Here is a 16,175-nt window from a genome sequence, read left to right as displayed (position 1 = left end):
TTTTTTTTAACTGATATCCTCCAAGGTCACACTAATTAAGGTTCTGATAGGTCTGGTTCACAGTTAGTATATCTAATAACACTGCTTATTCAGGTATGAATCTGTCTGAAATGGAAACAGCACCTCTGATTCTTCCTTCTGGTCCTAAAATGTTATGGCAATGCTTCATTTTCCTTTTTTTTTATCACTTCCACCCTTCCTTCCTTCCTTCCTTCCTTCCTTCCTTCCTTCCTTCCTTCCTTCCTTCCTTCCTTCCTTCCTTCCTTCCTTTATCTTTTCTTTGCTTTACCTCTCTTATTGAATAATTTAGTCTTAAAAGCATTGGGTGAGGCCAAACAAGTAAGTGTCTATGTCATGGGAGACATGAGTCTTGTAGAGGAGTGTCAGAGCCCAAGTGAGCTAAGGAGTGTGCCTACATAGCAGGGATGCCTTGGAAAGATTGTCCAAATTCTCCTTGGTTAAGAATTTTTCCATGGTCAGCCTTGCATGAGGTGTCACAGTCTAAACAGGGTGAGAGGGCATCCCTGTTCAAGGGCTACCCCACACAGAATGTCAAGGTCTGAGAAGGATAAGGAGGAATGCACACAGAGCAAGTTTTGATGTGAGGATTCAGAGAAAGAGCCTAGTAAGGAGTGTGTTCCTGAGGAAGACAGCCTGGTGTGAGATGTCAGAGGCTGAGAAGGGCAAGAAGGATATCCAGGCAAGTGGGACAGACTATTGTGGGCAATTAGAATCCAGAAGGTTAAGGAGGGAGTTCATGGAAAAGGACAGCCAAGCATGAGTTGTTGGAGTAGAAGTAGACTAAACAGGGTTTCTATGCAAAAAGGTGGGTGGCCCTGAGTGGAGAGTCAGAGCCTGAGCAAGCTAAGGAAGGTGTCTAAATGGAAGGGCTCTGTAATGTGGGGTTTTGAAGCCCAAGAAAGTTGACAAGAACATCTATGTGGAGGATGGTGGTACAGGCATTGAGAGTCAAAAATCAAAGAGGAAGAGGTGTCCACAAGGATGATGTGGTGGCAACAGGGATGAAAACTTGTTTATATCCAGGAAAAATTATCAAATAAATATATATATTAAAGATAATGGGATCCATGTTCTTCAATGTATGAGAAAGGGTTTACAAATAACTGAGAGGAAAAAGCTAGCATAAACTTTGTTTTGTTACATAGGAATTGGAGGTTTTGGTGTGAGCTTATGTTTTTATCTGTATATGGTATGGGTATAATAAAGGGTATGCAACATGTATATGGATTATATTGCTTCTTAAATTTTAATGTGCTTAAGAATCACCTAGTATGATTTTTAAAATGAGATTCTCAAGCATCATTCCTAGAAATTCAGAAAATAGATCATAATCAAATAGATTTACCTCAGAAATGCAAAGTTGGTTTAACTTTTGAAAATCAACATATTTTCTACATAGAACTAAAGACAAAAAGACTATGTGATTATCTTGGTAGATACAAAACAAACAAGGAACTAATAAAATTTAATTTCTTTCATGATTAAAAACAAACAGAATAAAAGGCAATATCAGTAATCTGAGTAATGACATTTACAGTTACCCTACAGCTTGGCCAAAACTTTCTTAGAATTGAATTGCAGCTTCATATTTTTCCTTAGAAATCATCCTTCCTTCCTCTTTTCCTTCAAAGAATCAGATTTGTGTTGTGGTCTGAAAGCTATTTCATCTTCTCTGATTCTTCCCTTTCTTCATTCACTTCCACCAATAAATCTTTTGCACACCTCATCTCATCTTTATGTTTGATTTTCAGAGGACCTGGATTATGAACATTTAATTCCACAAAACACTGTGTACGAATGTTCATGACCACTGTATTCATGATAACTTCTTTTTTTTTAATTTTATTTTATTACGTTAAGAACCATACATTACATCATTAGTTTTTGATGTCATGATAGCTTCTTAATGAAAACAACCCTCATTCCTATTAATAGGAGAACTGGTAAATTACGGTATATATGATGGTAGGCAAGATTATTAATATCCTTTATCCTGAGTTTCCTTATCTATAAAATGGAGGTATGACAACAATGTTTCCTATGTCATAGGCTTGAAGAAAGATTACATGTGTTTATGAGTGTGAGGTGCTTAGTGTAATTCTTAGATGTGGTCATTCCAATATGGTCATACGAATTACCAATTATCATTATGAGTATGATTATACACTATTTTTTGGCTATTAAACTTTTTGAAATAATTTTTCTTAAAAGACATGTTCATAATTTTTCTTCATGCTTAAAAATTTAGATTGACTTCAGATTTTGATCATGTCAGATTTGAGCTCATCATTTTTCTGTTACTGAGAATTTATTTGTGGTCAAAGAGAATATGTGTATGATTTTGATCCTTTTAAATTTGTTGAAATATTGTAAGGGTCTAACATAATATCTATCCTGGAGAATGTTTCACATTCACTAGAGAGCAATGTGTATTTTGCTCTTGTTGGTCTGTGATCAATAGGTGTCTTTAAGGTTAGTTGGTTTATATTGTTGTTCATCTTTTTTTTTTTTTAAATATTCTTTGTAGTTATTCTACCCATTATTGAAAGTAGGGTATTGAAGTCTCCAAATATTACTGTTGAATTATCTGTCTCTCCCTTTATTTCTGTTAATTTTTGTTTCATTTATTTAGGGACTTTTTTCTTAAGTGGATATATGTTCATAATTGTATTACCATCTTGATGAATTGACTCTTTTATCAATTTAAAATGTTCTTCTTTGTCTTTAGTGACAATTTTTGTCTTAAAGTATGTTTTGTCTAATTTTAGTACAACCATTCAAACTGTCTTATGGTTACTGTTTGAACACTATGTATTTTTCCACCTTTTTACTTCCAACTACTTCTTTGAATTTAATGTATGTATCTTATAGACAGCATATAGTTGGATTTTTTAAATCCATTCTGCCAGTAACTATTTTTTGATTGGAGAGTTTGGCCTATCTATGTATAAGATAGGTACCAATAAGTATATTTGCACCTGCCATTTTCCTATTTGTTTTCTACATGTCTCATGTTGTTACTTATTTTTTGTTGCTATTATTTCTCTCTTCCTCCATATGTGCTTTCTTTTGTGTTACATATTCTCTAATATACTATTTTAAAACTTTTGTTATTATTATTTTACTATTTTTTTATTTATTCTGAGTGATTGCCCTAGGGATTACAATTAACAACTTAAACAACCTACTTCAGATAAATATCTACTTAATTTTAATATTATAAAAGCTTTACTCCGCTACAGCTTCATACTCCCCCCCACACACACTTTGTGTTACTATGATCCTATAAATCACATCTTTATACATTACAGTTCATCAGCACAGTTTTAGAATTACTGACTTATGCATTTGTCATTTATATTTTTTGTCATTTATATTAAATAGAAGAAAAGATTTACAAACAAAACAATGTGTATATTGTAATTTTTATTATTTTGTATAGTTAACTTATACCAGTGCATTTATTTCTTCATGTTGAAGTAAGTTATGATCTAGTGGCCTTTCATGTCAGCCTGAAGGACTCCCTTTAATATTTCTTGTAGGGAATGTTTGATAATGATAAAGTCTTGGTTTTAGTATCTGAGTATGAATTCATTTATCTTTTATTTTGGGGAATGTTTTTGTAAGATACAGAATTCTTGGTTAAGTCTTTTTCAGCACTTTGAAAATGCCATCCCATTGCTTTCTAGTCTCCATGGTTTCTGGTGAAAAGTCAGCCATTAATATTGAGATTTGCCCAGAGTTGTGCTAAAGCTCAAGTTTGTGGGTTTTTGTTTTTTTTTTTCCTGGCACACAGATTCAGGCCAGTTTTCTGCACTTGCCCACTAGTCCTCTACCAAAACTCACTCTCACCACCATAAGGAGCATATACAAGGAGATTGACACAGGGTGTATGGGTGAGGTGCACAGAACCCTGGAGGTACCCATCAGCCACTTAGGGTGATCTGCAGATGAAGTGTCCCCAGTGTTTCATGAGCAGCTTCTTGATGAAGTCCACAATATGGTTATTAGGATCCACATCCCTTTAATACCCTCCTAGAGTCCTATCTGCCACTCTCTCAGCCTCTTTGCATCCCCAGAGAACAAGACCAAGGTCTATATGTCTGTTACTTGATGACGGGTGGGCAAAACTCTTCTCACATTCCTTGGAATATGGTGCCAGATCCCATAGCTCCCACAAAGGTACTTATGTCTGTGGGTGGATGCCAAATTGTTGTTGTCAAGGTGGGGATACATTGAGTAACATTTTAATCAGACATTTTGCTGACATCAGTCCCATATCATCCCTTTTTTTCTTGACTAAATGCTCCTACTATTGTTGTAGGCCTTTGGTCAATTTCCAGAGTTCTGAAAAAGTTGATTTAGACTATTTCTATTCTCAATGTTTCTAAGGAAGCAAGAATTTTCAGAAGTCCTTCCCTCACTATTCCAAAAGTGCTTCTCCTCTCTTTGTTTTTAATATAGTTTATGGTCATCCATCATCTAGACTTAAAAATTTTAAACTTAAAATAGTTTTGCAGAATATCTATACCAATAAGATGAATAAACTTTTAGAAATGTAAACTTGTTGTAGGTATCGCTTATTATTTAAGCTCTTCAAATTCTCAGGTCAGATCTTTCTGAATAAAAATCAAAGATCTTATGACATCTAGCTCTAAATTCACTATTTTCAGATCTTTTCATAACTCCATTGTATGTGTGCATTCCTCTTTATACCACTTTTTACATAGTATGTGATTATTTTGCCATCTTTTCCTGCACTACTTTGATGGCTGGGATTACAGAATTTCAATTTTTTAAACCCTTTGCTTAGAAAAATGCCTGCCACATAGTATGAACTACTTGAATAAATACTTGCTAAATAGTTGGATGAGAGAATTAAGAATCATAGACAAGGAAATTTGGAGAAGGAAGATATTAATAGGGGGATCATGGTGCTAGCTGTTTTTAATCAGAGAAAAATACTTTTGGATGATTTTCCTTTCTTCCTTCTCCAGCAAATGATAAATGGCTTTTTCCCTTTTTCTTCCCTGCTAAGGAAAATCCCCTTAGCTTATAATGCCTCCAAGTGCACTAAGAGTTAATGGTTCAGAGCTCAAAGGAAAAGACTTGGCATGGGCAAGGATGGGAGGAGAATTATGCAGCCAAAATATTTCTCTTCATTTTTTACTCCAACTCTGGGAAGGGAGAAAACATAAAACTGAATATTATATTAAGCATTAAACAAGCATAATATTTTCACTCTATGATTAAAGGATAGTGGTGGTGTTGTGATGATGTCAAGTATGATAAAATAAAATAAATTATTAGAAGTAATCCTGTTTGTAGGAAGTTATACTGGTTGACATGTCATATCTTTTCCATTTGTAGTTTCCCTACGTTTCTGATTTGTTTCCAACAAAAATCAGTGTTGGTAAGATGAATAAAAACCTAAGCATGGGAAGAAGTTGATGGATAGCTTTGTGTGGTGTGCATGGAAAAATCCTCTTCAGGAAAGAATCCAAATTACTAACTGGAAAAGGGTGGGAAGAATAACTCATGTCACTAAAAAAAAAATTTATGAAAAATTAAAAGGTCAGAACTTTGGATATTTGTAAGTTAAGGTGTATTTTGATTTATCCTGGGGAGATTCAAAAACTACAACTGAACTGAATTACTTCCAGTGAAATTACTTGGCTCAAATAATTTCCTATTTCATTACCTTGCTTGCCATGTGGACAAGTGAAATAGACCAATGCAACTAGTGAGCAAATTACATAATATTTTTGGGAGACCTTGAATCATTATAGTGTAAACTATATTGCATCCATATTTCTCTTCATGTACAATTATTATAATCAACAATTAGCTATTCAAAGTAACCAAAACTTAAACTTTTTTATACTCTTTCTTCTGTATTTAGAAATGTCTCAAGAAGAGACATTTATGTGTGACAGACAGCAATTCTATTGATTAGTTTAAAATCCAGAATTAAAAAACTACAGATAATAAAAGTTGGCTTTTCTATCACTTTAAGATACTTATAATTGATTAAAATAATTAATACTAATACATTACTTTGGGCAAGTTATTATCTATTAGTTATCTTGTATTTAGGAAAACAAATGTGCTAAAAACATTAATCTGAAACATACTGCATTCCTCTTTCCTTTGGTATCCCAGTTATAAATATAACATATTATTTTACATGATATGTCATATATCTTTTTAGTTCAGTTTATTTCCTTTGAATGTTATATATATATACATATATACCTTTTCAATTTGCAACTGTAATATATATTGTTAAACATAAATGCTCAATGAAGAAACTATGATAAAGCTGCGACTAGAGGTAAGGTAGCTCTTTAACAAAAATATTTTTTCCTTTGTGTAGATTATCATACCAGAATAATGTTATACAAACTCCTTATAATCTTTTATTAACTTAAAGTATTAATAACATTTTTCTAAGTCGCTAAATTTTTGTATTATTCTTTTTTATATTATTATAATTATACCATTTTTATATTATTATTTTTTGTTCCAGTACTTAAAATATTCTACCCTGTCCCCAGAGGCAAAATTGCTAACCCTTCCCCATCTATATGAAAAGTATTACTAGTCCCCCTTTATAGTGAGGAAAGTGAGTTACACAAAGCTTAATTTACTTTCCACGTGCACACAGCTAGCAAAAAGTTAAGCTGAAGTTAGAACACAAGAATGTTTGGCTTCATGTTCAGTCCACCTCTATTCTTCCCCTTCCTATACATATTTTTGATCAGGGATTTAACAATGTGAAGATCCGTCCCACAAGAAAAGGAAATGAGTATCTTCTGATCTCTTGTAGCTTACTGCTTATTGGTCTTCAAATCAAACAGTGTAGCATGGTTGACTGAAAATAGAGTTGTATTTCTTTCTCATAGCACTGTAGATAAACATAAAGACAAGGACTGTCAGAAAAGGAAATAGCTGTCTTAGGGAGGACTCTTGGCCTGGGGATAGAGCAGGGGATGACAGTTGTCAACCAAGTAATGGAGCAGAAGAACTCCCAAAGAGAAAGGTTATGGATTAAAAATAAATAAACAAATCATAATAGAAGGCAAGTAGTGGTTGAAATAGCAGTCAGCATTGGGACATCCTGGTCAGATGTTAAGATGGGGAATGACCTCAAAAGTAGATTTAGAAAGACAGTTTTTCTAGGACAGATTAATGTTTGGAATAGGTGGGAGTTTAAATCCTTAGGTTACAAGAATTAGATTAAAAAGGTAGAACTTGAGTTGGTTTTAGTTTTAGAAAGGGGAGCAATCAAAGAAAAGACATATTACTGCCCTAGATGATGGCTACAGTAGTGGCTAAGTTTATAAAAACAACATTAAGACTTAGGGGCATGTATCTAGGGTATTGTTAGAATGCAAGCAGAGAGAAGCCCCAGGGTACAGCAGGACTGAGTTAACTTCTCTGGTTTCTGTCTCCTTATATCATTAATGACCAACCTCAGGATTGGTTCTGTACCCAGGAAATGCCTGAACATACAGATGTCCCCTGAGTCATCTTAGCTATATGAAGGGAGGATGATATATCCAAAAATTAGACAGATCACTACAATAAACAGGAACAACAGAAAAAAAAAAAAAGAAAAGTAAGATTTTGAGAAACACCCATGGGGCTTTTCTTCCTTTCTTAAATTTCTGAATGACTAATTTTTCCCTGGACACCATGAACATCAATTACTCATTCCAAAACTGCTTAGAACATTTTTTTTTTCATTTTTTAAAACATTTTTCAATCATTATTCCCAGTTTATATAAGCAGATTTTAGATATAGCTCCTCTGAGCTTTCTTATGTTATGATATACAGGATGCTGTATTTTTGAATTGGGTAAATTTCCATTTGCTTTATGTTCAGGCCTCCCAGGATCTTGTTCTATAATATTGAAGAAAAGCAACTTGATTCCATAGAGGCTTCGTGTAAGTTATGGTAAGTTATGGCATTCTCATAAATGTTGACTTGGGCTACCCTAGACAAGAAGTAAAAAGAGATACTCCACAGAATAATCAGCAATAGTGGATAAGAAATCTCCAGTTAGATCCAAGAGGGAGAGTGCGGCATGTATTACAGCAAAGTGATTTCAATATAGCTGTCATAGTCTATAGTATATTGTTGTGGTTAAGAGCATAGACTCAAAGGTAGGATAACTGGGTTTCAGTCTCTGCTGTATTTACTAGCTGTGTGTGATCTAGTGAAGTTCCTTAACTTCTCTGCATCTCTGCTTATTTATTAGAAAAATGAATATATAACTAAAGGGCCTATTTCAAAAGCTATTATGACACTTACAGGAATGAATATATGTAAAGTGCTTTGAATAGAACATTGCAATAATAATGATTATAATTATATACTATATTATATATTATAAATATTACGTTATTATTATTGTCATTCGTGGTTGATGACATACTATACAGTTTTTGGCAGTAAGTAATCCTAGCATGGCCAAACCAGAAGTGTGCCCATTTTCTGCTCATGTAACTAGAATTTTACAGAAACTAAATTGAGACTGCTAAAACTCATTGACTAGTCTGTACTAAAAATTACTTACAGGTAGTAAGTCATATAACTGACATTTTGATTAACCTAATACCAGTTTGATTAATACGAGCCTTGAACAAGAGGGCTCCTACTATGCTTTCTGTAATGTAAATGTGCTCCTGACATACCCTCCTTTGCCACATTATGCAAAGTGTGGACTACAGATCCAAAGATATCGCATCAAGTTTGATCTAATCAGGGTAGGAATTAGGTTTTGGCTCTTATTCTCAGGACATCATATTTGACATCAGTTTTTCTCATAGTTGTGTCATACTTCCACTCATATTGTTTAAATTTAGGGCGAACCAACCCACTGAGCTGCCCCAATATTTGGCAAGTTTTTGAGTTGATAGGCAAGATGAACACCACTTCTTTGCTTCTCTTACTTATTAAACCACCTATTTTACTTGTATTGCTTCCAGTTAAAAAGTGACCTCATGCTTGCTGACACACGTTCAGTGATTGTCCAAGAAATGTTGATATTTTGTCTTTCGTGCGTCGTCAGTTTCCTTTTCTCACTCTCTCGCACTTCCACCCTCCAATGTCTTTGAAGCCTCTGTCCATTTGACATGAAAAATGTACTTATAGTCTTGTGGCTAATTATTTCAAGGAGAGGTGAAAAAAAACCTTGAATATGGCATGATGAACTCCATCTGCTTCAGCTAAAGGGATTGCACACTTCAGAATTTCTTTGCAATGACAACTTTTCAGCAATTTACTTTTGCTAAACATTGCATTCTGTTCCTCCAATGCTGGACTGCTCTTTGACTGTCTCTTCAGAGAATTAACCCTATCCCACAGCACATTTTTAAAAATCATAAACTTTGCCTGTGAAATTTTGTGAAACTGAATTGTCTTTGTTAGTTTTACCAAATTATTATCACCTCTCATGTCATTACTCAGGTCTTTCGCTTCTGGCTCTCTCACTTTCCAACACAAAAGTCAATAATCTCCAAGGGGTTGACAGTCTCATTCAAGACTTGAAGTAAAGAGCTATAGCTGGGGCTTGAGGCCAGACTGAAGAGAACTACTGGTATCATTGGTATATGATTATTATCTATCTCTGCTACTCTGCTTCTTATCAGGAATGTTTCTCCTGTTGCCATCACACAGGATTATATGAAGTAAACACTCTTTTTTTTTTTTTTTTAGGATTTTATTTATTTATTTGAGACAGAGAGAATGAGAGAGACAGAGAGCACATGAGAGGGGGGAAGGTCAGAGGGAGAAGCAGGCTCCCTGCCAAGCAGGGAGCCCGATGCGGGACTCGATCCAGGGACTCTAGGATCATGACCTGAGCCGAAGGCAGTTGCTTAACCAACTCAGCCACCCAGGTGCCTTGAAGTAAAACTCTTTTTTTTTTTTTAAAAGATTTTATTTATTTATTTGAGAGAGAGAGCACATGAGAGGGGGGAGGGTCAGAGGGAGAAGCAGACTCCTTGCTGAGCAGGGAGCCCGATGTGGGACTTGATCCCGGGACTCCAGGATCATGACCTGAGCCGAAGGCAGTCGCTTAACCAACTGAGCCACCCAGGCGCCCGAAGTAAAACTCTTAAAGAGTTTTGCAACTACCCCCAAGGCTGGGACTGCTTCCTACATGTGCTACCTAGTATTTATATAATCTTAGATAGGTTATTTAGACTCTTTACCCTCAGATTTTTCATATGTTAATGAGGATAATTAATATTGGATTATTCCTGGTAGGATTGTTATAAGGATCGATCAAGATAATTTAAAGTGTTCCATATAATGCCTGACACATAGAAATATCAATAAATAATAACTATTTTTATTTTTGAAAATAAGCATTCTTCAAAAGTCTTTGTGAAACTAGTGATTTAGATTAAGTTACCTTGTATTAGGATATTATTAAACATTAAAGAACTGGAATTAGTTAATGTCTAGAAGTAAATAGAACTTTAAGAATAAATATATGACTTTATAACCTTTTTGCTTACACCCTAAAGTTAAAGCACCTGAGGAAAAAAAGACAAAGTAGCAATAATATTATTTAATTTTTGCTAGGTCCAAGAACTAAAAAGATGGCAACTGCCCAGGTCAGAATGCATTTACTTCTTGGTGATCTGTTCCACTACATTATTGTTGCATTTTCTGAATTTTTATACATATTCTATACCTAATAATTTAGTAGTAAAGTATTACACTCATGAGTTGTTTTGTTGTTTTTTTTTTATAATTGTTCCACATATTATTTTTCCCTATGTTAGGTAATATAGCCCCAGTGACTTGGTTAAGATCTCTTGGAAGACAGGTGTGTATCTTAAGTTTTAAAACAGGACACCCTCACCTCCTCATCTCATATGTGGAGATTATGTAAACCACTACTGAATTACTCATTCTGGTCACTCCATAGTTTGAGAATATTGATTACATGGTGGACCTGGATCTCTCTTCAGGGAAGGACTTGTTGTCAGTGTGACTGGGAGTGCTGTTGATGAACAGTGTTTAGCTGTCAACGATCGAAGGGATGCCTTGAATACAGAGAATTGCCTTACCCAAGGTCAAGACCCTTCCTAGAGTGGCCTACCTTCTTTTTGAGGCATCCCTGACCATCATAACTAAAATTGCAACTTATTTTCCCTGTAGCACTGCCCATGCCCTTCTGTTTATTTCTCTCTCTAGCATTGCTGTATGACAGCCTTGATATTTTATTTATGTGTTATTGTTTCTCTTTCCCCATTAGAATGTCAGCTCAAGGAAGGCAACATTTGTAGGTTATTTTGTATCCCAAGTTCTCAGAAAAGTACCTGAAATATAATACTTGCTCAATGATTGTTTATTACATGGTTATGAACTCTAGAGTGAATATACCACCCTCTGTTGAGAGAGAAACAGACAATATTCAATAAAATAAACAAAAGCTGTGCTTATATTTTGAATTTTCTCCAAGTTCAGATTCAGTAATAAAAGATGCTTGTCTATAATAATGAAGCTCTACTTTGTTTTCCCCTGGGTTATTGATCCATGAATGTTTACTTAGTCAAAATCTAGGAGGAGAGAAAATATGTGTGGCAGTCATTATAGCTCCTTTTCAGCTATCTCTATCATTTAAAAAAATGTGTCCACTTTCAGCTTCCTAAATTAGGCTTCAAATCTTCTTACACATATTTGACTCTCTGTTATCTCACAATGTGACTTCACACTCAGAACTCTCTTTTTAAATAAAGACCATTTTTTTCAATAGGTTTTTCATTCAAAGCCTCACCAAGACACAGCTTTATAAATTCTCCTCTCTATCCCTGCTCTCACTACCAGGCATAGCAAATTATTAGCAAATGAGACTCTGCCTCTCTGTCCAATCAGACTTCTAGGTCATTGATCCCAGAATGTGCCCAGCAAAGTGTTCCCTGACTTCTGGGAGTGGGAGTTAGTTTAAAATATTCTTGTAAAAAATTTTTATCAGGGTATATTTTACATATAAAATACATCCATTTCAAGTATGCAGTGTAGTGATTACTAATGTTAATGAGTGGTGTAACCATCGCCATAAATCCGTTTTAGACTGTTTTTATTCCTCCAATAAGATCACTTTTTCCCATTTACAGTTAATCCCCATTCTTATTTCCAGCTTCAGGCAACCATTTCTGGAAACATTTCTCTAAAAAGTTTGCCTTTTTGTAGATATTTCCTAAAAATAGAATTATACCATCTGTAGGGTCTTGTGCCTGGCTTCTCTCACTTAGCATAATGTCTTGAAGTGCATCCATGACATTGCATGTCAATAGTTTCTATTGCTGAATAGCATTTCATTGTATGTATATGCCACATTTCATCTCTCCATCTATTTTGTCTATCCAATGGATGGGCAGCTTTTCAATTTTCAGGTATGATGAATAAGATAACTATGAACATGGCCTTGTGGGGATATATGTTCTCGGTTCTCTTGTGCAAGTATTTAGCAGTGAAATTGCTCAATCACATGGTAGTTTTATGTTTAACTTCTTGAGAAACTGCCAAGCACTGTCCAAAGTGGCTGTGCCAGTCCCATTCTCACAGCGTGCTTCTCCACGTTCCCATCAACATTTGTAATTGTCTGTCTTATTTATTGTAGTCATCCTTGCAGATGTGAAATGATACCTTACTGCGGGTTTAAATTGCATTGTTGTGGGCAGGGAGATGGGAGTAAGCCAAGTTAAACATCAAAGACCCTGCTGTTTTTACTGATGTTTACTAGTTTTTTCTAGAATGATCACTCACTAGTTTTTTCTAGAATGATCACTTTGCAGGTTGTGAGAAGCCTTTGGTTAATTTCTAGAGTTCTGAAAGAATTGATTTTGCTGATACTGTGTTGCTTTTGTGGAGATTTACCAAGTTCTTACTCTATGATACCACAAGTCTTGTCCCAAGTCTAAAATGTTGTTGTGATGAGTTTTAACCTTATAAAATCTATCCTTATTTAGAGATTTCTTATTTTTCCCTTTTTTATTATTTATATTGTTATTATTTTATTATATTTATATTATTTATATTATTTTATATTATTTAACTTCTCAAAATTTAAAAAATTTAAATTTAAATTAAATTTAAATTTCTCTTCATTGTCTAGTCACCATGTGTTGAATACTAGTTTTCTTTTCCACATGCATGTCATTACTCTTTATCAGTATTTTTATGATATAAGTATTTTTCTAGTTTATATTTTTGTTAAAAATGACACATTTATTTATACTTCTTTTAAATACAGAAAAGTTAGAAGAGCAAATAATAGCCCACTGAAATGTTGAAATGCCACTCAAATACTGTTATCTGTATACTACGTTACTTACCTATTTCCCTATTTACTTATGTTTCTAAAGTTTCATGTAGATGTAATTTTTACATGATCACACTGGCCAGTGAATGTAGAGACATTCAATAATCACATGCAAACCTTTTCAACTTTCTGTTACTGGGAAAATGCCATGATGATAATGATAATAGTAATAGAGATAGTAACAAAGACTTATATTGTTTCTATTATGTAGCAGTTTCTGTCTTAAGCACTTATATATATATATAATATTATATATATGTTATGTCCACTCTCTAAAGTAGGAATTACTATGATCTCCATTTTGTAGGTAAAGAAACTGAGGTACAGGGGCTCCTGGGTGGCTCAGTCGTTAAGCGTCTGCCTTCAGGTCAGGTCGTGATCCTAGGTCCTGGGATCGAGCCCTGCATCGGGCTCCCTGCTCAGCAGGAAGCCTGCTTCTCCCTCTCCCACTCCCCCTGCTTGTGTTCCCTTTCTCGCTGTGTCTCTCTCTGTCAAATAAATAAATAAAATCTTAAAAAAAAAAAAAAGCAAGAAACTGAGGTACAGAACAGTTAAGGAACTTGTCTGTGTCACTCAGCTAGAAAATACTGTAGCTGAAGTTTTAGCTCCAGAATCTTTATTGTCAAATTCTATTGATTCCATGATTGCATGAGTTTACTAGGACACAGAAGGGTTAAAAGAGTTGTTCGACCAGTTACTGGTAAAACTGAGGCTTTGGTCCACTCACATTCTAGAGGTGACAGAGGGCAACGATTGGGCAACCCAAATACCTGTGGGTTTAAGATGATTCTTACTGGAAAGAGAGTTTGGGGAAGAAGAGATTCCTATTGTCCAGATTATCTGTGGACTTAAGCTGTGTTCCAGAGAGTGTTTCCCTGCCTATTTGTCTATAGGAGAGGGTAATAGACAGTTCAGATGTACCCAGCTAGAAGAATATTGCTGTAGCAACAGGAGTTTGAATTCTAAGATGAGGTCTTAAAACATCTCACCTTAGCAGCAATCTGCCTATGGCAACATCCTAGCTATAGAGGCAGGACCACTCCAAGCCTACAGAGAGATGCTAGAAAAAGTATCCCCATCAACTACCTGCTTGGGCATCTGTGCCTTTCTGGATAAACTGGCAGTCCAGTCTGACTGATATGATGCTCTAGAGTCTAGCTACAGAACTGATGGCTCTTACATCCTGACAAGTCTGTGCATGATGGCAGCATACACATTGATTATGTCACTCACACCTATTGGCCAGTTCAGATACACAGACCTTTCTAGATTACCCTAAGATGACCACCCCAGGCAGAACATACCCTCTGACCCCCCTCAGAACTCAAGAAAGTCTCGGCCCCAGAGAACACACAAAGTGGGAAGAGGCTCAGCTGAGATCTCTCCAAATTTTCTCTTTAATTATCTTTCATCTGCATGAAACTTTTATCTTCATTTCCCCATACTTTGTCTGGGCATAGTTTTTATGTGGTCACTCCAGCCAGTGAATGCATTGACAGGTGACAGGTAATGACAGCTTATAAGAATTTTCTGTGTTTCTAAGCATTTGTTTACTTTAACTATCAAATGTAAACTTGAGATTTCCTAAACAGGTAATGTTAAACATGTCATTGATTTTGAACTCAATACAGTGCGTAAAAGTATTTAGGAAAATCACATGAACCTCAGAGTATCACAGGGAAATACTTCGGAAGGATCTACTTATGCCTTCTGTAATATGTATTTAATCAGAGAACATTATATATTACTGTTTCAAGAGTTTTATCATTGAGTTTATTTAGTGGTAACTATGGAATAAATGTTCTATTTACCATAATATGTATGACTAAGCAAATTAGACATAATTAACACATGCTAGATAGTATCACTATTAGAATGATATGTTTTATAGATGAGTTAACTTTGTTAGAGGAGACATAAGTGACATTATTTTTTATGCCATTATAATGTTTCACTGAACTTCAGAATCTGGTAGCAAACTTTACTGGAGGACTTGGTTAACAACAACAGAGTTAAGGAAATTGTTTCCCTTGGCTCATCACCCCAAGTACTCTGTAAAAGTATGGTACTGCCCTGCATGTCCCATATAGACTCAGTGATGTGGCCATTCCTTCCACTATGCTTGTCCCTAGTGACAATTCTTGACAGAGTCTTTATGATTATTGCATTTTGCCTTTTTGTTTATATAGGAGAGTCCAATAGAACATAGTTTAAGTCTTCAGTTGTGATTCCCATCCAGTAACATAATCAAGTCAGTTTTTTTCGAAAGGATACAGGCAATGTTTTTCTTTATCTTTTGCAAGAACACTAAAGAGATCTTCCCAAATGTGTCTTCTGTTTTCTATGGATTATTATAATAAATCATTTTCAGATAATTATTTTCCTAAATCTACAAAAAATATTATATCTCCATGTTACAGAATTGTTGATACACCTTGTGCTGAGGTTTAGTGTGTAGATGGATTTCCTCATCCATGACTGGGGAGATTCCTATCCCAGAGTAAAGATTTACCAACAGATAACCAAGAGAGAAAAAAGGATGAAACATCTGGTTATAGGTGTTTGCTTTTGTGGTTGTTTTAAGATGTAAGAGAAGTGGCAAATGGCAATTCAATGTTAAAGAAGAAGATGTTATAAAAAATGACAGAAACATTTAGAAATCATACTGGTCTAAGTTCATTTAAAACAATGTTTTACAAGTGTGGTCCCAAGAACAGCAGTGACTTTCTTTCTTTCTTTCTTTCTCTTTCTTTCTTTCTTTCTTTCTTTCTTTCTTTCTTTCTTTCTTTCTTTCTTTCTTTCTTTCTT

The 16,175-nt window shown here is 34.9% G+C and overlaps 1 long non-coding RNA gene across 1 annotated transcript in view; it reads left to right on the top strand.

Annotated features, from left to right (window-relative positions):
* The window catches only part of LOC118020824, a 112,949-nt gene that overhangs the window by 46,154 nt on the left and 50,620 nt on the right, over window positions 1–16,175 (top strand). The window contains exon 2 of the long non-coding RNA XR_004682019.1: window positions 7,910–7,981. This is a non-coding gene — a long non-coding RNA (uncharacterized LOC118020824). The remainder of the gene's footprint in view (window positions 1–7,909; window positions 7,982–16,175) is intronic.

This window comes from Mirounga leonina, unplaced genomic scaffold (assembly GCF_011800145.1).
Source record: "Mirounga leonina isolate KUSES-001 unplaced genomic scaffold, KU_Mleo_1.0 Mir_174, whole genome shotgun sequence".
Classification (NCBI taxonomy): Eukaryota; Metazoa; Chordata; class Mammalia; order Carnivora; family Phocidae; genus Mirounga; species Mirounga leonina.
The sequence above is the reverse complement of the archived record's forward strand: the minus strand, read 5'-3'. Positions and strand labels throughout refer to the sequence as shown.